This window comes from Marmota flaviventris, chromosome 3, assembly GCF_047511675.1.
Source record: "Marmota flaviventris isolate mMarFla1 chromosome 3, mMarFla1.hap1, whole genome shotgun sequence".
Lineage (NCBI taxonomy): Eukaryota > Metazoa > Chordata > Mammalia > Rodentia > Sciuridae > Marmota > Marmota flaviventris.
The window spans coordinates 127,945,175-127,972,362 of record NC_092500.1 but is presented as its reverse complement, the minus strand read 5'-3'; the positions used below and the strand labels follow the sequence as shown (position 1 = coordinate 127,972,362).

The window sequence follows — 27,188 nt, the reverse complement described above, 5'->3', positions numbered from 1 at the left end:
TTAAGTTGAATTGTGCAATGTCCTTGATTGTCTTTGCTACTTCTAAGCTTTTTAAACTCTGTTTGCTTTTTTTTTTTTTGTAACTGTTGTTAAGGAAGTGAGTTTGCCTGTGCTTTTCTGCCTCTGTTCCTTCCCCTGGCCATACCATAGTCAGCTCTGGGTAAAGGAAGTATTTCCTTATTTTTTGATTTAACAATCTAATTCCAGTTGCCCAAGTATTAAGTTGTTCAATGTTGAGTTTTCGAGTATTTGCTCTGCCACCCACCTCTCTGGTCAGTTGTTCTTTCCCTGCTTTGATTCCAGGCTGCAGAGGAGTTGATGGTTGTTGCCCTGGTCTGCTCTGCATCTTGTTTCTCTTAAAAAATTTAACTTCACCAATGTTACTGTCATTTTCATTTTCTCTCACTTGTGTTTGTGGATTTTCTGTTGGGAGTAAAGTTTCTTTTGGTGTGTTTTAAAAAATTTTTTATTCATGAGTGTGTTTTTAGAGGTAGTTTTCCTCCTAAGTAATCTCAATCTAGTTGGCTTGTGGGAGTAATTCTTTGAAGTGGTTTTGAATTTGCCTTTTTTCAAATTTGCAGAGGTATTTCAGATATAGACAAATTTTTGAATTAAATTGTTTGTTTGGAGTCTTTTTCCTATTATAGGTCACATAATATTTTCACTCTATCCAAACCTATGCATAGAGCTTTTGATCATGAATAGTTTCAAACAGCAGTTGAATGAATGTATAATTAACTTCCACATACTCCACATCTATATCTGAGAATTGTTAACGTTTTGACCATTTACACAAATAGTATTTGTTGCACCATCTGAGAGTATGTTTTATATATGGCAACTTTCCCCCAAGTATTTCAGTACACATCATTTAAAATTTTCATTCCTCTCTAGAATTCAAAATCCTCTTTATGAGCTATTTGAAAATACTCAGTTCATTGCTGTGAACTGTTGTTTTTCCACTGCTTTTCAAACCTCTTTTTCAGCCACTGGTAATGAGTATATTATTTACTTCAATGAGATCAACTTTTTAGCTACCAACTGAGGGACAGTATGCAGTATTTGTCTTTCTGCACCTGACTTATTTTACTGAATATTTACCAGTTTCATTCTCATTGCTACACATGACAAAAATCTCATTTTTCATACTAGAGAATAATATTCAAATATGTATATATGCTACATTTTCTTTATCCATTTATCTGTCGATGGACAACTTATCTGATTTTATATTTTGGCTATTGTGAGTAGTGCAGCAATAAATAAAGAGTGAATGTATCTATTTTGTGGCAATTGCAGTTTTCAAAATATGTACCCAAAATGAGATAGTTGGATCATATGGTGAGTTTATTTTTAATTTTTTGAGGAAATTTTTTTAGTTTTTCCATAATGGTTATACAAATTTATATTCCCACCAGCAGTGTATATGACTTACATTTCCTGTGCATTTTCATCAGGATTTGTTAGTTTTTGCTCTCACTGATAATAGCTATTTGGACTGGAATGAGATTATTTCTCATTGTGTTTTTTTAAATAAATAGTATTTTATTAATAACTAAGCTTCTTCTACCAGGAAAAAGAAAATAAAGCATACAAAATAACTCCCATGAAATGTACCTTAAAAATGCTCTGACATTTGAAAGTAATTGAGTATATTCTAGGTCCCACTTGCAGGCTGTAGTACTATTACCTAATGGAGGCTCAAATAAATAATACCTACATAATGTTTATCATTGTACATAAACCTGAGTTTGCAATGGTGGAGGAATTTTGTCATTTTCAACATTTTCGGAGTCAATAACTGCTAATGTTTGACTTTGAAGCTTAATATCAAGTACATATTTCTCCACAATGTATTGAACTTCTTTGTAATTCCATGTGTCCAATGTATTAAGTCTTTCTCAAGTTTTGTGGCTTCATTCAGGATTCTTTCCTGTCTTTCATTCAATTGAGACAGGAGGTCTAAGATCTTATACATCTGCTTCACACCTAAGCAAGCATCAGGAGACCAACTCTTGGGTTCTTGCCTCCTGGGAGTGGTGTGGCTAGACATGTAGCAATCAAAATCCTCCTGACTTGGATTCAAAGATTGGGCATCCAATATGTCAATGAAAGCCCCAGCACAGTTCAGGTTGATAAAATTCTATCTGTCCTCTCCGTCATCAGCTTGCTGATGTTGCAGAAGCAGATGATGTAAGGGATGTAAGATTACAGGTGGGTTGGGGTTGCCCTTCAGCACAATGTAGATGAGCTTGGGCAAGAAGCAGAAGAAGGCTCAAGTCATTCGCAGAAGCAGGCTTATTGTTGGTGATTTTGATGGCATTGAAGATATGCTTGCTACACCTGGTGAAGCAGACCAGCTTATCTTGGTATGCTTATAGATCTTTATAGTCTTTGTATCCTTATTAGTGATATCTTATCCTCTTCTGAATGGTGCAGTCTTTCTTATCATCAGTGGCTTCTGAACAGAACACATATTTAGAGAGGGAGTCATGATGTACTTTTCAATCGGATCCATTATCTTCTCAACTGTTTCTGGAGGCACTTTTCCATGAGTCAGCATTCTTTCTGCTACACTCTGGTAAAACTCCTGACTACATGCTGACTGCTCCTCAATGCCCAAATAGCTTTTGTAATGCATCCTTCCCAAAACATCTTGGTCTGCTTATAGATCTCTTGTTCAGTTTTGTGGAAGGTCTTGAGAAACTCTATGAGCTCCTTAGACACTGTTTCAATGTTGTTTGCAGGTTAATGGAAGGACTGGGAGCTTTTGCTTCCTGACCTTTTTGATCCAACTCTGGAACAAGTACTAAAGAATTTCTTCACTGTTGTTACCTTGTTGATCTTTCTATTGGTTTTCTTTTCTTCAAATTTGGAAAATGTGATGAAGGGTGCCCCCTGGCTGCTCTGAATTCTGCTGGCCAAGTTCTCTTCCTTCTCCTGCTGAAGTCCTTCAGCCAGCTCCCAGTACTTCTGGATCTCCTCTCTCCAGAACTGGGAACAGAAGCCCTGCTGGGCAGGGTGCCATAACAGCCACATCACTTCTTGCACAGGAGCTCAGATTTGTCCACGTGAGTCCACGTGAATTCCTAGGCTCTCAGACTTAAGGCTCATCTCTTCCTGCTGGGCGGCCCCTGGAATCACACTACAGCCACCAAGGCTGCTCCAGGAGGTGCCTCATTGTGGTTTTGATTTGCATTTTGCTGATGATTACTCATAACAAATTTTTTTCCTATACATGTGGATGATTTGTATTTTTTTAGTTATATAATTTGTATTTTTATTGTTGTTTTTCTAGAATTCCTTATATATTCTGGTAGTAATTCCTGTCAGAAAATTAATTGGGAAATATTTTGTCCTCTTCTGTAGGTTGTATCTTTACTCTGTTGTTTCCTATGCTTCTTCTTTGACCTAATTTTTATGTTGTCATTTTCTGTCTGTGCTTTTGGGGTGTTATCCAAACAATCTTTCCTTCTATGTATGTATTGAATTTTTTTTTTCATGTGTTCTTCCAGTAGTTCAATAAATTTAGGTCTTAAAGTTAGGTCTTTAATACATTTTGAATTGAGTTTTATACATGGTGAGAGGTGGTGGTTAAACGAAACCCTCTATTTTTAGAATTTTAAAAAGGTGGATAACCTTATCTCCACTTCAAACAAAAAAATCATAATGTGGCAATAACATGTCTTTTGTGTTCAGTTTTACGAATTGTCCTTCCACAGTGTCAGCATCTCTTATAATGTAATTTCCTTCTCATTTTTTGTTAGAATATTTTCTTTTCCCAGAGAGTATAGGTCGTGTAAACACATTCTGATGTGCTTAATTAAACATGTGCTAATTAGCATACCATTGGGAAAGTATTCACAGCACCAAAAAAAGTGAGCAAAATTTGAAGCACATGACTCTTTATTTACAAAAAGCTCATGAAGCAACATGTAGCAAAAAAGTCACCGTGAAAGGTACAACATCAACTTCTTAGGAACTTCCATGCCTCCTTCACAATAGGTCACATACCATACATGACAGACATCCCACAATAAAAATACAAATGCTGATTCTAAGAGGCATTCTCATACAAGTTCCTTAAGCAAAATAGGTTTCTAAAGTTATGTCTCTCTCCCTAGAATAAGTCATGTTACAAATAGATTACATTGTATCAGAAACAACCCCAAAGCTGAGTGGCTTATAACATTTATTTCCCACACACAGTACATGTGGACTTAGGATCTACTAAAAGTTGAATATAACTTGACTTGGATCCTTTTTGAATGTTTTCTCAATCTGGAACCTAGGTGGGAGGCATGGTGAGGAGGATGTCCACACATGCAGTGTCCCACAGAACAGTACCAGGGAACAAGAAGATTGAGAAGGTATCCACAATCATTGAGTGGCTTGTGTAAGCTGAACTTAGAAGTAGCATACTCAATTCAGATCAAGTGCATATTATATTCACTCTGATCTATTGACCAAGTGATGTCACCTGGATAAACGTGTGAATGGGCAAAGACACTCCACTCCAGGAAGACATGTCAATAGCAGCAAAGCTTAATCCTTTCTCAGAGAAGGATATAAACACTTGGGAATGGTGATGCAATCTATGCCCAAAACCTTTGAATTATAGAGCCAACGGATCTCTTAGAGAGTGATCTTCAAAATGGAGTACAGGTGCCCTGGTTTTTAAAAACGAGGAACCACTAGGGCAGAAAGATAAAATACTAACATTTCTATTTATATTTCCTTATGATTATAAGAAAAAATAAGCTTCACTTACATTTTAATGGATTAAGTATCAGGTGCCTGTCATATATGGTATGCTGGTCAACACATCAATATTTATAGCAGCACAATTCACAATAGCTAAACTGTGGAGCCAATCTAGATGCCCTTCAGTGGATGAATCGATAAAAAAATGTGGCATATATACACAGTAGAATTTTACTCAGCAATAAAAGAGAATAAAATCATGGCATTTGCAAGTAAATGGATGGAGAAGATAATGCTAAGTGAAGTTAGCTAATCTCCAAAAAAAAAAAAAAAAAAAAAAAACTTAATGTTTTCTCTGATATAAGGAGGCTGACTTATAGTGGGGTAGGGAGGGGGAGCATGGGAGGAATAGAGGAACTCTAGATAGGGCAGAGGTGTGGGAGGGAAAGGGAGGGGGCAGAAGGTTAGCAAGGATGGTGGAATGTGGTGGACATCACTATCCAAAGTACATGTATGAAGACATGAATTGGTGTGAACACACTTTATATACAGAGGTATGAAAAAGTGTTCTATATATGTAATAAGAATTGTGATGCTTTCTGCTGTCATGTATTTAAAAAATAAAACCAATAAAAAATCCCCCCCCCAAATAAAGTAAAAATAATAAAAGAGTAAAAAAAAAAACCCCAAACGGCCCGAGCAGTCGGACATGATGATGTGAATGCAATAGGAACAAGTGGCAATAACCAACAACAGGTTGGTTGGCTAATACGTTACACTTGCATGTGGACACCCACACACTTCAGTTTTGCTGGTGAATTTATAGAATGAATTTCTTAGGAAGGCTTCTGTATTTGTTTAGTTCCTCTTTTTCTTTTCTTCATATTTGAGTTACCACTTTTGTTACATTTGTTTATCTATTTTGATTCTATTAGAATGCTATAATTCCCTTTCTGGTTTTCCTGAAGATTGGATCCTTGTGGCCCAGTGGTTTCATATGATTTCACTCTTAGAGGTATGTTCCTATTTATTACTTGGTCTCTCATCTAGTTAAGTGTTAATAATTTGCTCTCAGGATGGAATCTCACTTGTAGTATGTTTTAAGGAAAATACCACATGGGATTTTTGAAGAAAGCAGAAGGTTTCCTCTCAAGATGGCTTTGGGAACAAATTATGCCAAAGTGAGTTTGCAAAATATACTGAAGTCCTCCAGCACCAACTCAAATTCTCCTGCAGGTAAAAATCATTTTCCAGTGGTCAAAGGGAATTGTGAGTTGAAGGATGAAGAGACAGTTAATAAGCAGGGCAGAGGTAATGTTAGTTACTGTTTCTGTGAAGTGATCATGTCTGTGAAACCCAGGAACCTCTGAGGATTGTGCTGCCTGTAGATAGGAATGAAGGTGTTGTAGATTTGCAAAGTCAGATAAAATAGATCCATAATACTTTCTTTACTATTATCATTTACAAATAATCAGACTTTAAATTTTATTGTGTATCCTTGCAGATATAAATATATAAAAATATGTGTGCCTATATTTCCAGAACTGAAAGAATATAATACTGAGTTTTTTCTCCTCAAGATTGACAATATACCTAATTTAAAGAAAATTGTTTGTCTTTATTTGGTGGTTTTATCTTAATGATCTTAATGGAATGTGTACCCCCTGACCCCCTCCCCTTTGTTGGTGGCCAATTTCAGGGTTTTGTATATCCTGGTCAAAATTGCTGTAGCATGAAGCTATATCCTCAGTCCAGAAAATGGTTTCTAACCATGGATCAGTGACTAAAAGACTGACTTTATCTTAAAAATATGAAATTTGTTCAGAAAGTTTTATCTTCTATAGCATACTTATAAGTTGGACACAATCTGAAATATTATTTAAATATGTAATGAAATATTAAGAACCATATTAAAATATTAATAAAAATTATGGTGAAAAATGTTCATTCTACAGTGTAAAAGAACATATTGAATCAGAAATCAGGAAATATGTATGTTAATGAATTGGAAAAATGTTGTACACACTTCAAAAATTGCTGAAGGGACATGTGCCAAGCTTTGAAAACTATGGGGACTGTTGGAGATCAACTGACTGTATTTTCCATTGTGAGATGGACATGAACTTTTGGGGACCAGGGGCAGATGTTAAGGTTTGAATATGAGATGTGCCCTGAAAAGCTTATTTGGCAATTCAGGAATGTTCAGAGATAAAATAGTTATGAGAATCATAACTTAATCAGTACATAATTAATATATTTGATGGATTAATAATTATAATGGATTACTGGGTGGTAATCAGGTATGGTGTGGCTGAAGAAATTAGGTCACTTGGGCGTGACTTTAGATCATATGTTTCCATTTCCATGTTTTCAATGGATGAATTATAATTATACACAATAGTGAGATTCACTGTTATATATGTATACATGTACATGGTATGACAATACCATTTCTCAGTGGATTATATTTTTACCTTGGCTCCTGGTTTGCTCTTTCTTCTTCCTGGGTATCTTGAGCTGAACAGCATTTCTCCACCAAACCCTTCTTCTAGGATGGTCTACCTCACCTCAGGCCTAAAGCAGTGGAGAAGACTGACCACGGACTGACACCTCTAAAATCAAAACTCAAAATAAACATTTTCTATTCTAAGATATTCTTGTCAAATGTTTTGGTCACAGTGACAAAAAGGTAACTCCTAGAGGAGGATTTGGAAATAAGGATAGAATTTCTTTCTGATGAGTTAATTTGATTTATTCTTCAGATCCCAGGGAAAACACCATTCCTCACCAAGGTAATTTTTTTCCCAAGCTTCTTCTTGCGTTGTTGCTGATACTTTTCCTGCTGAAGGAAATCTTATTGTCTGTCTCTTTTATCAGTAAGTATGCCAATGAAGTTGGTTAGCAATACCTGCCTTTCATGAACAGAAACTAACCATTAAAACCTGATATTTCACAATGTTGCAGACATTTGAAAAATAAATATTGTCTGAGGTGGGGGATAGAGTTCCTGAGTTTTCACTGGGAATTTTTGTTTTTCACCAATAATGGAATTCATGTTCATTGAGAAAATTTGAAGAGTAGATATGTGTGTGTGTGTTTTGATGTTAGAATGAAATCAATGGGTCATCAGTTCTACAATAGATTCTGTGTGAGGACACATCTGTATTTCCTTAATAGCTTTTATAAGGCTCATCTTATCTGACTTCACAGATATATTTTTGGGTGATGAAGTGGACATGAAGGTGATGGAAAGAAATACTCCAGAGAGTTCCCAGGGAATTTCCTTCTAGTAGTTTCTGTCTGGCCCATTGTGAGATCTCAGGAAAAATCAAATTCACAAATAGGTGGGTTTATGCATATGCTGTATTTCAGAGTTTAACAAGTTTTCAAAAGTCATAAAACTCAGCATTTATTAGGGTAGATATTTGATTCATTACTTTGGTCATTTGATGAGTAACAATGGCCATACATATTGTTTGCTAGGCACTGTGTTATCCAGAAATAGCCACAGCCACTGGTCTCAAGATATTAATAGAATAGTCAAAAAATCCAGTGCTGTGCTGGGGTTGTGGCTCAGTGGTAGAGCACTCACCTCGCTTATGTGAAGCCCAGGGTTTGATCTTTAGCACACATAAAAATAAGTAAATTAAATAAAGGTATAGTGTATATATACCAGTGCTGACAACACAAGATGGGAAGGGTTGTGTAGGTAAGAAGTGAGCACAGGAGGATTAGAAAGGTTTCCTGAAGGAGGAGACACCTACATTTGTTAGTATCAAAATGATATAGGCATATTATATTAAAACATGGAAGATTTGGGAGCAATATAAACATACCTTACTGGGGGGGGGGACATATAGTGTGATGTGAAAAACTATGAAATGAAGTTGTAGGTTGACCACATAAACAGAATTCAGATCATGAAGAATGTTATATACTATCAAAAAATTTTTGATTTTCCCCTGAAGTTTATTTTATAAAATATCATTTTCAACTTAACAAACAAGCCTAAAACAGTGAATTGAAACAGCTATTTATTTAGCTCATGCATCTGTGGCTTGGCAATTTAGACTGTTCTCAGATGGGAGTTTCTTTGGTACTGGCTGAACTCTCTCATGCATATTAAATTAGGGACCGATAACAGGTATCAGTTTATGAAGAAGAGCATGTCAACTGGAATGAAAGGGGAAATTTTACCATATTTTCATCATTCATCAGGCCAGCCTGGGCTTATTCACATGGCCACTTGCAGACTTCAAAGATGAAGGGTGAATGGAAACCAAGCACATTAATGTTTCAATATGGAACTATCCTGGTTGCTTTTGCACATTCTATTGGTCAAATGGAGTCTTAAAGGCAGCTCATATTCTATTAGTGATGAAACTGACCCTATTTCTTGATTGGAGAAGGTACAAAGTCACATTGCAAAGGCATGTAAATACCAGAAGGGTGGAACATGGAGGCCAGTTTTGCAGTGTGTCAGTTATGTGGAGTCATTGCTGAATTTTGGGCAGGGGTGTGACATAATCAAATTTGACTTAAGGAGGCATGCTTTTACTGAGTTTTGTAAATGGATTTAAGAGGACAAAGGTGAAGATAAGGATAGGCATTATTTTCTAGAAAATGGACAGAAGTAGACAGCATTGTGTTGAGTAAGATAAACCAGACTGAGCAAGTCATTGGTTGTATGTCTTCTCTCATATATGATAATTTGGGAGCAAGAAGAGGACAAGGGATGAGGTCTCATTAAAATTGAGGGAAAAGTTAGTAGAGTAGAGGCAGGGGACCAGGTGACAGAAGAGAGAAGGTATTGGGGAGGTACTGGGGAATGAAATTGACCAAATAATGTTATGTGCCTGTATGACTATGTAACAGTGCATCCTATTATGACGTATAAGAATAATGCACCAGAGAGATTCTAATTCATTATACCAATGGAAAACATTGACTCATTTAAGGAAGAGTTAGTGAAGAAAGAGAAGACAGGTAAGCTTTGAAGGATAAAGAAGATATAAACAAGGAGGCCAAGGCTTGATGTATATTAGGGATTAAAGGACCTGGAGAAGTTAAGTGTGAATATAATATTCTGACCTTTTAAACTCAGCAGTGAAGATGTTGTTCAAAGGCGTAGGCAGTGTAGGATAAATAGTGGGCTTCTTTTGAGAGATGATTACTTATGTTTAACACATTGTAATGTGTTATGTTTAACACATTACAAAGTGTTAAACTACAATGTACATGTCCAGTGGGAGGCATATTTGCCTAGATTTTAGGACAGAGTTCTGGAATTTAGAAAGTGATTTACATAATGATAGCAAATCCTACCTGGGAATATATGTTATCACTCCAGAAGAGGACTTTAAACAAGAAGTAGGGATTAGGAAAGAATTCTTGGATATGTTACATTTTTTTAAAAAATGTGAATGGAGGAAGAGAGCTGATGAAAGAGAATAAGAAGCAGCAGTAAGAAAGGTGAGGCAGGAACAGGAGAGAACAGTGTACCAAGAGCTGAGGAGGAAGACCTCGGTGAATGATTTCAAGAAGGACATTAGGAAATGACTAATAAATGGTCCTAGCAAATTACTGAGGATGGTTTTAATGAAATGATGGATGCCAAAGCCTGAATGAAGTGGGTCGAGGAACAAATATTAAGCTAGAGGGAAAAAAAGAGATTTAATTTCTTGCAGTAGTGTTGATTAACCCAGGGCCTTGCATATTATAGGCAAGTGCTATGATACTGAGATGCTACTGCAGTCTAGAAAATCCAATTTCTAGAGGTGGAGTTTAGTTAGTTCTAAATTGGGAGAGACACACAAAAGAGAGGAAGAACAATGTCCTCTTGATTAATCTTTGGGTTTTTGAAAAACATTTTTTTCTGTTCTTTAAGATCACCCAGAAATTGTTAAAGTTAGTAAATTCTTTCTTCCCCCAAAGTCCCAGGTTGTTTACTTCCTTAAATAACTTCCACTCCCATCCCTCTAAATGTGGCCTTTGTTTGCATCTTGGGTTAACTCTGGAAGGAGACTATGGATAACATCCTTCAGATCCCATTATGATGGAACTTTCATGTCTTCTTTCAACTCCTCATCTTTCAGCTATTCCTGGAGATACCTAATATTTCCAAAGCAGTAGGATTAAGATTCCATTGAGTGAGGGGTCATGGGGAAACTTTTTCTGTCAGGCTCTGTCCAATTGGGTAATTGGCTATGTGTAGATTTTGTCCATAGAATGCAAGACAGCAATGTAAAGAGCAATGACCTAATGCTACCAGAAAAATGATTGTTTTTTACTCTATTTTCCAGTTTTCTTTAAAAAAAAAATGCTCAGCTGTTTGAAGACAAAATTTATAAAAGATTTATAAAAGAAATGATTCACACAAATTTGAAGTGTGTAAGAATCAATTCAACCATGAAAGATAAAACTTCATGTGCCTAGAATTCAGTTGCTGACTGTAGTATGTAAGATTCCCAAATCAGTATTTATGATTTCCAGGTAAAACACACTAAGTAGTGGAGTTTCCTGCTCATTGTAAGCTACAAGTGTACAATTTTATAGAATGTAACATTCTTTTTAATTTTTTTGGTTGTAGATTGTGTGCTCACGCACACAAACAGTTAAGTTTTGTTGTGCTTAGCAAAACAAGAAGTTCTGTGAGAAAGTGTGAACTCTTTGAACTGTGTCCTTGTTGTTGTCTTAAGATAAAAGAATGTTCTCCCAAGTGTAAAATATGTGTGTGTGTGTGTGTGTGTGTATGTGTGTGTGTGTTTGCCTGAGAATAACTAACCACAACTTAATTGATAAGAAATATGGAGCACTGTGACCATAAACAATATTTTCCTGAGAATGTTTATCCATGCTTATAAGGATTAAGCTGCCGAAAGGATGTTTTTTCTTTCCCCTTGTTTTAATTAACAATGGTGTATAAAAGAAGGAGAGAAAAATAAAGATGGTGCTCATTTTCTACTGAATGTGTGTGTGTGTGCGTGTGTCTTTTTTTAAGCATCTCTGCTGTAACAGGAATTACAGATTGTCAGAGGGTTCTGACAGTAGATGGTAACAATATCTTTATTTATTTATATCTATGTGGTGTTGAGGATCAAACCTAGTGCCTCCACACGTGCCAGGCAGGTGCTGTATTGCTGAGCTACAGCCCCAGCCCAGAATCTAACATTCTTATATGGATATTGAATGTTGTCCATGTGAAGCTCAATTTGGAAAAAGAATATATTGTTATTGTATTTCTGCAGACTGTTCTTCTCTGATTTTTCTGTGGAAGGCTAGTGTTTTTCTCACATGTCAGTCAAACAATATGATAAAAATGAACAGAAATATATTATTGTGAATGTGAATTGTTTTTCATTTAAATAGGGTGTTTTGAAAACATTTCTAAATTTACAGAAAAATTGAGGCGATAATATTAGAAGAGTGTATTTTAATCCTACCTTGCACACACAATGGCCATTATTATTAAGCTAATCCTAAGTAAGGGCATTTTTTACAACAAATGAACCAATATTGATATTTTTCCCTTTGTTAGTAGGAATTGAATTCAGGGTTTCACACATGCTAGCCACGTCTCTATCACTGAGCCACTTTCTTAGCCCAGCATTCTTGATTTTCCAAATTTTTTTTTTTAATTTTTTATTGTTGGCTGTTCAAAACATTACATAGTTCTTGATATATCATATTTCACACTTTGATTCAAGTGGGTTATGAGCTCCCATTTTTACCCCATATACAGATTGCAGAATTACATCAGTTACACATCCATTGATTTACATATTGCCATACTAGTGTCTGTTGTGTTCTGCTGCCTTTCCTATCCTCTACTATCCCCCCTCCCCTCCCCTCCCCTCCCCTCTTCTCTCTCTGCCCCCTCTACTGACATTCATTTGTCCCCCTTGTATTATTTTTCCCTTTCCCCTCACTTCCTCTTGTATGTACTTTTGTATAACTCTGAGGGTCTCCTTCCATTTCCATGCAATTTCCCTTCTCTCTCCCTTTCCCTCCCACCTCTCATCCCTGTTTAATGTTAATCTTCTTCTCGTGCTCTTCGATCCTACTCTGTTCTTAGTTACTCTCCTTATATCAAAGAAGACATTTGGCATCTGTTTTTTAGGGATTGGCTAGCTTCACTTAGCATAATCTGCTCTAGTGCCATCCATTTCCCTGTAAATTCTATGATTTTGTCATTTTTTAATGCAGAGTAATACTCCATTGTGTATAAATGCCACATTTTTTTTATCCATTCATCTATTGAAGGGCATCTAGGTTGGTCCCACAGTCTTGCTATTGTGAATTGTGCTGCTATGAACATCGATGTAGCAGTGTCCCTGTAGCATGCTCTTTTTAGGTCTTTAGGGAATAGACCGAGAAGGGGAATAGCTGGGTCAAATGGTGGCTCCATTCCCAGCTTTCCAAGAAATCTCCATACTGCTTTCCAAATTGGCTGCACCAATTTGCAGTCCCACCAGCAGTGTACAAGTGTACCCTTTTCCCCGCATCCTCGCCAGCACTTGTTGTTGTTTGACTTCATAGTGGCTGCCAATCTAACTGGAGTGATACTATACTACAGAGCAATAGTAACAAAAACAGCATGGTACTGGTACCAAAACAGGCGGGTGGACCAATGGTACAGAATAGAGGACACAGAAACCAATCCACAAAACTACAACTACCTTATATTTGATAAAGGGGCTAAAAGCATGCAATGGAGGAAGGATAGCATCTTCAACAAATGGTGCTGGGAAAACTGGAAATCCATATGCAACAAAATGAAACTGAATCCCTTTCTCTCGCCATGCACAAAAGTTAATTCAAAATGGATCAAGGAGCTTGATATCAAATCAGAGACACGCCGTCTGATAGAAGAAAAAGTTGGCTACGATCTACATACTGTGGGGTCGGGCTCCAAATTCCTCAATAGGACACCCATAGCACAAAAGTTAATAACTAGAATCAACAAATGGGACTTACTCAAACTAAAAAGTTTTTTCTCAGCAAAAGAAACAATAAGAGAGGTAAATAGAGAGCCTACATCCTGGGAACAAATCTTTACTCCTCACACTTCAGATAGAGCCCTAATATCCAGAGTATACAAAGAACTCAAAAAATTAGACAATAAGAGAACAAACAACCCAATCAACAAATGGGCCAAGGACCTGAACAGACACTTCTCAGAGGAGGACATACAATCAATCAACAAGTACATGAAAAAATGCTCACCATCTCTAGCAGTCAGAGAAATGCAAATCAAAACCACCCTAAGATTTTCCAAATTTTTAACTCTTGTTCTTTTTCTATACTAGAATCCCATTCTGTCCCTCACATTCCATTTGTCATAGCTCTTTATGTTCCTCTTTGCTATGATATTTCTTCAAATCTTTCTTGTTAGATGACTCTGACAATTTAGGGGAATACCATTCTGTATATTATTGGTTGTCTCTGTGTTAAAATAAGCTTTTCTAATGATTATAGGGGGATTATTTGTTTTTGGGAGGAAGGTCACAGATATAAAATGCTATTCATCACATTAGTTCCAGGTTGCCGCAGTCCGGCTGCAGCAAAATAACCGGGGCATGATGAACAACTTGTGTACATTGATACAGCAGGAGTGGGAGCCGTTTATTGTAGGACAGGAGGGGTATATATACATTACACACAGCTTATCTTAATTAGCATAAACTAGATACAGCAGTCAACAATAAGGAATCTCCACACTTAATGGCTCTCTGGTGTTACTTCACAAACCACTCCCTCTGGCAAAATGCCAGGTGCCATCCTGACTTGTTTACAGACCCTAACATTTCCCCCTTTTGTTTAATTTAAATAACAACCATAGTGGTTTTTACACAAACACCACAAACAGTCTGCTACAAGCAGAAGGGGAGGATACAAAATGTCACAATACCAAGCCAATTGATGGCTCCATGCAAGAAGCCCTTGGAAAAATTATACCAGCAATGACACCGTTAGCAAAGATACCGAGTTACAATTTGTTGTAGATTACAGTTTGTTGTCTCAGTCCAGGTAAAGCAGTGTCTCAATAGATTAACTCACAGTCCAGGTAAATCACAGTCCAGGTAAGTTCTGCAGGCAGCTAGCTTAAATGACAGTCCAGGTAAGTTTGCAGGCAGCTAGCTTGATCCAAAGTCTCCTCTGGTTCTCAGCAACACTGGAACTTCTTCCACCCTCGTCCTCACTGGCACTGGGACGAAGGCAGGAACTCCGGCAATGCTGGCTAAAGAAAATCCTGTAGCATTCCACTAAGAGAACAACCTTCTGAACAATTTAGTACATTATCTCAAGGTTTTTTTACATTTGAAATAAGACTTAATAGTGCTCATTATTTATTAGCTTCCAGGTGTGGGAGAACCATTGTAGTTACTGGCCTTGGAAATGATCAAACTTCAGGGACGCGGGGGCGTCTTCTGCCTGCAGCATCCCAGGCAGCCCCAGATGGCCCCAGGGAGAGTCTGGGGAGTGTTCTGGACTCAAACTGCCACTGGGCACAGGGAGCAAGAGCCTGTGAGACTGTGCCTCCGGGTCAGGTTTGGATTTGGGCTCTCGCAGTGGCCTCCTGCTCCCCGGGTGGGGGGTGGGGAAGAGCCCACTGCCGCTGCTTGGAAAGTCCTTGCTGCGCCATGACCTGCTCACGCACGTGGCTGCTGCCACGCCGATTCACGCACCCTCCGGTAACAAAAAGTATGCAGTAATAGCCTTTTGTTGCAACTTTTTTCCTGATAATCCTTCCTCCTCTGAACTTTCTTCTTTCTGACTAGAGTTCCTGGGCTTCCATCAACACATGCCCTAACTATTCTTGGTTCCACTGGGGTGCCTCCTTCCCTTAGTAATTTACTTCTCACCCCTTCCATATTTTCATCATAAAGACAATACAACATTTCAAGACAAAACAAGACACAAACGTACTGTATCAATCTTCTCCATTTTTTCAAAATGGCCATTTTTCCTCTCTCCCTATCTGCCTAGGGACAAGCAGATTTGCTCCCATCCTATCTAGGGACAGGCAGCTTTTTTTCCGTCACTTACCCCCGAGTGTCCCGGGGCTCCCGGTACGGGCCACCATCTGCCGCAGTCTGGCTGCAGCAAAATAACTGGGGGGTGACGAACAACTTGTGTACATTGATACAGCAGGAGTGGGAGCCGTTTATTGTAGGACAGGAGGGGTATATATACATTACACACAGCTTATCTTAATTAGCATAAACTAGATACAGCAGTCAACCAATAAGGAATCTCCACACTTAATGGCTCTCTGGTGTTACTTCACAAATCACTCCCTCTGGCAAAATGCCAGGCGCTATCCTGACTTGTTTACAGACCCTAACACCAGGTATATATTATCAAAGTGAATGTTGACTTTTGATGCTGAACTTGATCACCTGAGGTAGTGGTTTTCAGGTTTCTCCATTGTGAAGCTACTTTTCCCTCTCCTATTCCCACACTGTACAGTTCATAAGGAGGTTGCTATGTGCAGCTACTGTTTTATGATGGAGGAGTTATGCTCCCATTTATTAGGGTGGTGTATTATGTTAGTGCTCTCCAGAGGAACGAAGCAATATGAACATGGATATTTATTTTAAGAACTTGGAAATGGGGCTGGGGATGTGGCTCAAGTGGTAGCATGCTCACCTGGCATGCGTGCGGCCCGGGTTTGATCCTCAGCACCACATACAAACAAAGATGTTGTGTCCGCCGAAAACTAAAAAATAAATATTAAAAAACTCTCTCTTTAAAAAAAATATTTTTTTTTTAAAAAGAACTTGGGAAATGGAAATGTGGGGGCTTGACAAGTCCAAAATTTGATCTGGTTAACATTCATGCTGAAGACTCAGGAAGGAGTAGGCAGAAGGAGGCCAAAGAAAGTCTGTTAAGCTTTTAAAAGGTTATTATATTTTTCAGTGATAAAGTTTCCATTTTTTACATCTTCTGTTTTTTTTGTTGAGTCTATTTTTTGTTTCTTTTCTTTTTTATTAAATTATTTATTCATCTTAATTTCTTATCCATGATTGCAGAATGCAATTCATTTTATATGACACATATAGAGCTCAATTTTTCAAGTCACTGATTGCGCAGAAAGTATTTTCACACCATTTGTGTCTTTATACATGTACTTAGGATAATGATGTCGAACTCATTCCACCATCATTCCTACCCTTTTACCCCCTCCCTACCTACCTCTCCCTCCCCTTTGCCCTATCTAAAATTCCTCCATTCCTCCTATGCTTGCCCCCCCCCCCCACACACACACACACATTGCCATTATGAGTTTGCATTCCTTTTGAAAGGGGAGTGAATCACCTGAGATGGAAATTCAACCAAGAGATTTTTATTGGGGGGGCTGCTTCAAGGGAAAAAAAAAGGAAAGGAAGAGAGCAGCAGCCTGAGCCTGCAAGCTTCAGCTTAAGAAGGGTTGCTTAGATGAGTTGGTGGGTGCTGATTGGCAGGGTGACTCAGGAACAGGCGAGCAGACACTGTGTCCTGTGGGGATAGGTCTAGAAAACTTTTGACTTTGGTGCCCTTCTGCTTGGAGCCCTTTGGTGAGGAGAGGGGGAGGGGTAAGGGATTACATGATGTTCTTCTCCAGAGACTGAAACTTAACTTCAGCGGGGAGAAACCCCATTGGGGAAATAAAACCAAAAGGCAAGGTCTCCCACACCCAACACCTTTGTTTCTTTTTTGGGGATGGTGGTTTGTGTTGGGTACCTGTGATTGAACCTTGGGCTGCCAAACCCCTGAGCCACATTCCAGTCCTTTTATTTTTTGTTTTAACACAGGGATTTTTCCAAGTAACTTAGAGCTTTTCCTTTGTTTCAAGATTGTTTGTATCTTCTTGTTGAAGCATTTTTATCATGGTTGCTTTAAAATCTTTGTTGTGTAATTGTAACATTTTTGTTATCTGTCCCCCCCTATTGATTATCATTTTTTTTTACTAAAATTGAAAACTTCCTGGTTCTTGTTATGATTAATCATTTTGTGTTGAAACTTGTATATTTTTGTTTTGAGGTTTTGGAGTCTTGGTTTTATTTAAACATTATTTTTAGCTGTTTTTTTCCTGATACCAGTCCTGCAGGACATAGGGGACCTGACATATTGCTGCCTGGTGGAGGCAGACTTAGTTAATCCTTGGCACCTGAGGAAAGGGGTCTCCTTGTTATATCTGGGTAAATATGGGAGCTGCAGCTTTCATGCTGTTTCCCTAGGTCTGTAAATTTAATAATACACACACTTTAAAAAGAATTTTTTATATATTGCACTGATTTTACCTTCTTGCCAATAAAGGAAAAGTCTGGAGCTGTTGCCTAGAGAATTGGAAGTCATTTAGTTCCAGTTGCTACTTTTTTTTCTACTGATGCAAAATCTTGGAAGGAGAGTCAGGATAACTCCTCTAGAATGGAGGCTCACCTGGTGGTGATCAACAGCAAGGAAGAGCAGGTACTTTCTAAGGGACAATGGAGTCATGAGCCTGTCTGACTTTTGTACTTGTGTTTGCTAAGAATGGATATTTATGCTGTGGCAGAAGACTTTCCATAAGACAGATAGGAGAGGCTCCCTCAGCCTTCACATTCCACAACTTGTACCTTCTTCAGTGTAACTAACCTACCCCCAGGGAAATTGTGGCATTCAATATGTAGGATCTGGGCTGTTAGTGGAAGGATGAAAATGTTTCTGCCTAAAACAGCAGTTGCTATTTCAATATATAACTGTTTTCTGAATGATCAACTGCTTAACAGAAAGGAGAATTAATTTGAATGGGCAAAGTTAAATCAAAATACTCACAATCAGCAATCAGGAATGAAATTTTAAGAATCTGTGAAGTGCTTGTTGTTGTAGTACATGCTTGTAATCCCAGGGGCTTGGGAGGCTGAGGCAGGAGGATCTCAAATTCAAAGCAATCCTCCACAATGTAGCAAGGCACTAAGCAATTTAGCAAGACCCTGTTCCTAATTGAAATATAAGAAAGGGTGGGAATGTGGCTCAGTGGTTAAATACTCTTGGGTTCAACTTTGGGTACCAAACAAACAAACAACAACAACAACAACAACAACAACAAACCCACATGATATAATGAAAGGAAAATGATTAAATTTGTAAGAATTTTATCTTGAACAACTTTGAAGAATGTTCTCTCAGTGAAGAAAGAGGGAAGTTGAATTTGAGATGAGAATTCATTGTGGTTGTAGGTATGAATCTCTTTCATATTTAATAAAATTAAGGCTCACAGATGATGTCTTTGATCCTTTTGTGCTCAAAAATCTCCAGTGCTGAGGTCCCCATCTGGTTATTCCTGAACCATCTCCTTTTGTTTTAATTTCTGTATGACCATAAAGAGTTCAGTTGAAAAATCACACTGTACCTTTAGTATGTATAATTATTAATGTTAGTAAAATCTTTCAAAAGATATAAAGAAGATGGAAATGTTAACTATGACAATTTTATAATTATGCACTGTGTATATCTGTCAAATTACTTGTTATCTGATATATTTTATGATTAAAATAAGAAAGAAGAAATAAATCACAAAAATTCTTTAAAAACATTTTTATTGGTGAATTATATTTACACATGAGAGTGGACTTCATTCTGTTTTATTAATACCAGTACAGAGCATGATTTGTCAAATTAAAAAAACCCTCAGTTCTAGCTGAGTATCTAAAGCCTATGATTTCTTTCATATTTCTTTTCCTTTAGGATTTCCTCACTCAGATTATGGATAAAGCTGCTGCTTATTTTATGGGGCTATTAGATCCAGAGGGTCATGGACACTGGCAATGGGTTGATCAGACCCCATACAACCAAGGTGCAATGTGAGTACAGAATTAGATAAAGGAATCCTGGGTCCTGGGTCATGCAGGAAGTTTAGAGTGTTCCAGCATCAACTCTGAAACTAAAACAGCTCACTCTTGTCCTGTTGCACACACAGTTAATCAGTTTTAAGGTATTAGAATCTCTGTTCCAAGAACTGAGGATTGAAACAAATGGATATTTCTTTTTATAACCCAATATTCTTAGTTCAATGTCCATGTATCCATAATAGATTTCCATGTATTCAGACGATTCCTTAAGTATGTGGATATGTTTTTGATGCTACTAAAGAAATAAAAATGTACATAATCTACTTTCTACAACCTGAAAAATATTGAGGCAGGATCTCAAAGTCATTTACTTGAAGTCTGCTTCTGAATGTAAACCATTTCAGGCTTCACTTTACATGAGGAGGGAGGATTTTTATTGAACTTTGCCCAATATTTGTCTCGACTGATACCTGTAACAATACTGGTGTCAAGTACTGTAGTACTGCCAAGAGGAGCAGAATTTTTATTTTCTAAGCAAATGACAAATCTTGTGAAACAAAGAAAATGTGTGGGTAGAATTAAAGCACCTTCATGAGGTACTCTGCCTGGACCAGTGGCCTTAGGAATGTTTTGCTTGTCAACTCCTGAAAGGAAATTTAAAAGACCATGTAGCCTCTTATGCAATTTTACATATAAAATATTTCTTCATGTTATAGAAGCAAAGGTTTCAACTTTGGAACTTTGTAAATACTGACCTTTAAAATGATTACACCTCTTTTAAAAATATATCTCCCAGGGTCTATAAACCATAACAAAGTATTAACTCCCATGATCCATTAAAAGAAGAATAAGTGAAAATTCTGTTATTCTGGTTACCACTAGTGCTGTGAGTGAAAAGGCTTTTCCCTCTGGAACAAAAAGTGTTTTGTTTAGTGGTTAGATATTTTACAGTCTTTCCCCCCTTGGACTAATATTTATGTCACACTTCTCTTATCTACTAAATACATACATAAGTACATGTTTAAAAATTTCCTTTCCTTTGAGTTGTTCAGCTTTAAGGTTGTAAAAAATTCTTTTGGATTGGCTTATTGTTATAAGTATGATCAGTATACAATATTGAACACATCATGAGTTTACTATAAATTTTAATAAAACATTACTAATAAAGTGAAATTCCATTTGAAACCTTATCAAGGTGAAATGGGATTTTAAAAACTGCCATCTGATGTATCTATCCATCATCAAATCATATTATTGTTAGCATGAGGTAGTTTTCAACATCACAATATCAATAATACTCCTAATTTTTAACTTGATGATACAAACTGATAAATTTTGGTCTCTTAAATAATAGATAGAAATGATATAAGGTTTGCTAGAAAGTCATCCAAGTTTTTGAAAATTTTAGTTCTCTATTCATGATCATATAGTAAAATATTAAGAAAATTATTTGTAGTGGTTTTCCAAATGAGAATTTGATTATGTTATTGTGTTAGATACTTGAGATGTGATCAAAGGGTGTTACAAGAACAACTAAGAGGAGGAAAAGTTCATTTTGGGGTCATGGTGTCAGAGGTCTAAATTCATGGACTCCAATACTCTGAGCCTGAGATGAGTGAGAACATTATGGCAGAAGAGCATGGTGGAGGAGAGATCTCAGCTTGGGGAATCTAGGACAAGACATAATCCCCAAGGGCATGCACCGTTGACCAACTTCCTCTAGCCTCACTCTTATCTGCCTAGTTAACCCCCAACAGTACATTCAAGTGATTAGTACATCAAATGAATTAATCAGCTGATGGGGTTACAGTTCTCTTAGCCCAATGTTTCCACCTTTGAACATTGCTACATCAGCTAACATGAGCATTGGACATTCACTAGATATGAACAATAATAGACATTCTTTGATGTTGTTGAATATATAAATAAAAACTGGAATAATTTGCAAAATGTTTGCTATTTCTCATTTAGTTCTTATTTGTTTTCTCAATTTCTAAGGAATACTTACACAACATTTTTTCATAAATCTCACCAGATGATCATGAATTACATTGGCTATGCTTTACATTTTCAAAGCACTTTATCAGGTCAATATTCTCAGAACAATTTGGGAAAATAAAACAACTAAAGCCAATATACATTGTTTACATATGTTTTTATTTCCAATGCCTTTAATACATATTTTTTGTGAATATTTGATCTAGGAAGTTAGCATAGTCATGTTAAGAAGATTGTACATCATGAACAAACTTTTTTATTCCCAGGGATGTTAGGATGGTTTAACATAATGCAAATTAATGAATGTAATTCTCCACATAAATAAGTTTTATGACCAAAATTATATAGTCATCTAAATAGATGCAGAGAAATCCTTCAACAGAATTCAGGACCCATTCGTGATAAAAGCACTGGAGAAAGTAGAGATAGAAGGAACTAGAGATACAAGGAATGTTTCCATTGGTGAATTTTAACTTTACATAAAAGCAGAATTTCTTTTGATATGTTCATATGTGTATATAGCATAATTTGGTCAATTTTATTTCCCTGTTCTTCCCCTTCTTCTCCCTTCCTCCCTTATCCTTGATTTGATTCTCTGCTTTTATTCTAGATCTCCCTTCTATTTTTGTGAGATCTTCCATTCAACTTTAAAAATTCCCTCTTTCTCTCTCCAGCTTTCATATATCAGAAAAACATTCAACTTTTGACTAAATCTGATTCATTTCACTTAGCATGATGCCCCCCAAAGTCCTACCCATTTACCAGCAAATGAGAGAGTTTCATTTTTTTAAGGCTGAATATAGGAAGAACAGAACAGTAGTGGAAAGTGAATAGGGGAAGGGAGGAGGAGAGGGGAAAAGGGAAGTATTGGGGAATGGATTGGAGCAAATTATGTAATGTGCATATCCACAGATAACACAATGAACCCCACTACTACATATAATAAAAATTTAATGAAAGAACTAATAGGCCAGGTGTCGTGGCACACACCTGTAACCTCAGTGACTCAGGAGGCTGAAGCAGGTGGGTTACACATTTGAGGTTCTAAGAAACTTAGTTAGACGCTGTATCAAAATGAAAAACAGCACTTGCTTGCCTGGGCTCTCTCTCTCATGCAGTGAGGAGGTTCTTGGAACAGGGTAGAGGAGAGTGTGGTTGTGGAGTCGCTAATTAAGACCTCCAGAGACCAAGCAGGAAGCAGGTCTGATTTTATTGCACAGTTACCATGTATATACACTCAGGTGTAGCTAAGCAGATTACAGGCAGCCACCAATGCAATTGTCTGCCAAGTGTCCTTGCAGTGACCATTGGAGGAGTGGCTATGGAGCAAGCACAGGGACTGCAACACATGGCCTCATGCCCAGAGCTGTGCCTACAGGGATGCTTACAGGGGTAAGAAGCCTGCAGCTCACAAGCTTAGAATGAGGGAAGTGGCCTGCCACTCAGACACCCTTAAGGTATGCCATGTATGCAGTCTCTCTATGTACTTGTACCCACACTTGCTGTCTTGTCTTTCTCCACTCTTGAACTTTGCCTTGTGTGATGAGATGACATAGCACAAAGGCCTTCGTCAGATGCCAACACCATATTCTTGGACTTCCCATCCTCCAGTACCATGAACCAAATAACTGTTCTTCATAAATTCCCAGTGTGTGAGATTCCCTTATAGCAGCCAAACCTGTAGTAAGACACTAGGGCAGAGGTGACTCCCCAGACCGTGTTCTTTCTTGTCATGATGGAGATTCTGAGAAAAGTGTTTTGATAGAAATGTATTCTAACTTTCAGACTTTTTGTGTTGGGGAAAATGTGGACAATCACTTTTCTAGGTAAATTCCCTCAGATGTATTTGACGTCTCCCTTCACTGTCAAAATGTGAGCCTGTAATATGTCTCACTTGCACTACTGTATGCAGTCTGCTTTCCCATAACTCTCTTCTTTTCAATTCAACTTATGTGTTGCCAGCACAATAAATTTTTTCTGGTCTGCTCATGTTTTTTTCTTCCTTACTCTTCCCCATATTATTATTTGATTGCAGATTGAAGTCCAATGTACTGTCTATCCTCAATTTTCTGGCTTTCCTTTCAGTTGAAATATGTTCCAGTAAACTGGCATGCCAGTCATTCTTCAAACACCAGAATGAATGCTGGTCACAATTGCCTCCACTTAAATCATCTTCCCTTGTCACCTGCCTGTCAAAATCCTTCCTCAAACACTACTCTAAGAAACATCTACCTAAACTTCCCATCTGAAAGGTACCCTCCATCATTTTGTTTAGAACAATGTTGAAATCATCCTTCTAATTTTGTTAGCTTTTTTTTACACAATAATCACATTTTTTATTTTCTTACATTACTTCCCATATATCTTTCTTGTTGGCAGATATTCACAAAGTACTTGTTGAATTAGTGATATCTGTGCAGAGGGACTATAAGTCATCAATATTTGTATTTATTCTTTTAATTAAATTGAATTAAATGAATTCAATTTCTCCTAGTGATACTACTTGACTATTTCTTATATGCTTCTGTCATTGTTCTGAAAATCTCATTTCATTGCTCCTGAGTCAGTCAAGATGTACAGGCCAGGTAACCTGTGATAAAGACAGATTTTACTTTGACACATGGACTGTTGGGCCTGGGGAAGAAGCATAAGCTATAATGCAATATACTTGTGATAAATTTAATATTTTACAGTCTTTCTCATGTGATCTATTAATGGCTTATGCTCTATCATACTCTGCTCATGATTCTTTTTCTTTTGTAAACTTCTAACAACCATGTTTTTTTTTTTTATTGTTTCTTAATTGTGCCTGAAGAAAATATATGGGTTTGTGAATCTGCAACTTATACCCAGTAGCTTCCCATCAACCATATATTCTCTTCAGAAAGAAAGAAAGATTAAATTAGTATTATATATACTCATGGGTATTTAAACATGGGGATGTATATGCTTGTGATGTCTTTCACAGTGGTTTTGTGGACTGGGATTTATTTCAAAAATTATTATTATTTATGAAAAAATATTATTTTATTCCTATTTTGGATGTGTAGGCAGCACAGTTTTTTTAATGAGGTGCAATATACATGTATTGCCTGCAGTAAAATAAGTGTCCATTGTGATCTCATATTTTGCCCTGTTAATCTAGTGTTAGTATCATGTTATCAATTAAACAAGTAGTGCACTATAGACCAACTATTGATTTTTTTTGTTGGCTGTTCATTATTTTCTCTGTTCTTAGGTATGTTTTGCCTCTGCACCTAGAGTTGGAAAGAAATGTCATTGCAGCATTCTGTGTGGCTGTTGCATCTGGCTGCATGATTGCTTGGGACCACTAGAGGGCATGCTCCCTCTAGCAACAATTGAAGGAATTATTGCTTAGACTTCCTGAAGAATGAAAGTGTTTAAAAGAAAAAAAGAAATAAAGACTGTGCAGGCACTTTATCTATGGAGTCTGAGACTGTACCTGTTTCAAAATTTTTTGGAACAAAATTTGTTCCCTAATCCCACCATTAAGATCCAGTGTAATACACATTAAACAAAAATGTGAAAAATTTTAAAAATTTGAAAACAAAATGAAACAAAACAAAAACAATGATAAATCTTCTACAAACAACAAAAAAGAAAACAAAAATCTACTGCCTCCTCATCCTGTATTTTTTTGAGCAAGAGTTATTTGTTAAGCACTAGCTAAATGCTTTGTATGAATAGTCTCATTTAATCTTCACAGAAACCTCCAAGGCAGGTAATATGGTTTTATGTGTCTTACAGTTGAGGAACACAGACATAGGGAGGGTAAATAAAGCTTCCTACTGTACCTAAAGTGCCACTATGTTAGTATGAAAGATAATAACTAATTAACTGATTGTGGCCTACCTCTATGCCTTCATTACAAAAAGAGGGACTCTCCATGTTCATCCTAATATTCCAGACATTCTGATGCAATCATATGCTGCATTATTTCAGTGCCTTTGCACCCTCTGGTCTTTCTGCCTCAAATAACTACATGACTTCAGTACTCCTCTTATTCTGTGTCAATGTTGCAGAAAATTTCTTTCTGTGCTCCAAAATTTTCGCATTGGTCCTTTTTCTTCTAATATAGAAGTTTTCTTGATAAGCTCAAGTGGAAACAGTCTCTTCCTTCTCTTTTTTTTGCCACAACTGCATAGACCATAATGTGTTATTGTGCCTCTCCCACTGTGCTGAAATTATTTATTCACATGCATATCTAATAGACCTTATCACTTTACAATAGGAATTGTATTTTTTTCTTCCTTTTGGCTCCCAATAATGTTTATACAGGATAAAGACAAATAAAAGGCAATGAGAGATAAAAGAAACATAATATCTCTTATATTACAACCAAGTTTTAACAGTTAAAGCTTATATTGGGATAATTGTGATAAGCTTCATTTATGGTATTTGAATATTTCAATATTTTGAAGGTATTTAGATATTTATATCTAATTTTAGTATTATGCATGTTTAAAAAAATTTATGGAGAACCATTTTTTATGAACAACATCTGTTTTAGTCAGTTTTCTTACTGCTGTGACCAAGAGACCCCACAAGAACAGTGTTAAAGAAGGAAAGGTTTATTCAGGGCTCATAGTGTCAGAGGTCTCAGTCCATTAGACTCCAGGTAAGCTGCACCTCTTGTCCTTGGACTGTGGTGAGGGGAAGGGGTTTTGGTAACCCCCTGCCAGCTGCCAACTGTGATCCATCTACAATGTCCTTCTATATGGATTATTGGGACAACCTACTTCTGAGGCATTCCCTATGTTTTCATTTGTAATTGTAGATGGGGAGAAGCTCTATAGATTTAGTTTCTTCTAAGTCTAGGTGTGGTTTCCACAAAACGGTTGTCCTTCCCAGCACCATTTTCTGCCAACAATTTAAGTTGAATTGTGCAATGTCCTTCATTGTCTTTGCTGTTTCTAACCTTTTTAAACTGTGTTTGATTGTTTTTTTTTTTTGTAACTATTGTTCAGGAAACAAGTTTGCCTGTGGTTTTCTGTCTTTGTTCTTTTCCCTGGCCCTACCATAGTCAGCTTCTGGGTAAAGGAATTATTTTCTTATTTTTTGATCTAATAATCTAATTCCAAGTTGCCCAAGTCTTAAGTTGTTCAATGTTGAGTTTTCGAGTACTTGCTCTGACACCCACCTCTCTGGTCAGTTGTTCTTTCCCTGCTTTGATTCCAGGCTGCAGAGGAGTGGATGGTTGCTGCTCTGGTCTGCTCTGCCATTTTCTGTATCCTGTTTGTCTTAAATAATTTCACTTCACCAATGTTACTGTCATTTTCACTTTTTCTCACTTGTGTTTGTGATTTTCTGTTGGGAGTAAGGTTTCTTTTGTTATGTTTTAAAAAATTTTTATTCATGAGTATGTTTTTAGATGGAGTTTTCCTCCTGAGTAATCTCAATCTAGTTGGGCTGTTGGAGTAATACTTTGAAGTGGTTTTGCATTTGCCTTTTTCAAATTTTCAGGGTTATTATCAGATGTAGACAGATTTTTAAATTCAACTGGTGGTTAGGAGTCTTTTCCCTATTATAGGTCATATAAATTTTCACTCAATCCAAACCTATGCAAAGACATTGTGTTTTTACCCTCAACTTTTATCATGAATAGTTTCAAACAGCAGTTGAATGAATATATAATTAACTTCCACATAA

The 27,188-nt window shown here is 37.0% G+C and overlaps 2 pseudogenes; one reads left to right on the top strand and one right to left on the bottom strand.

The window, feature by feature from the left end:
* Positions 1-1,730: 1,730 nt before the first annotated feature.
* LOC114104432 (rab5 GDP/GTP exchange factor-like) lies at positions 1,731-10,087 on the bottom strand (annotated as a pseudogene).
* On the top strand, positions 4,286-25,018 carry LOC114104419 (C-type lectin domain family 4 member A-like; annotated as a pseudogene).
* The last annotated feature ends 2,170 nt before the right edge of the window (positions 25,019-27,188 follow it).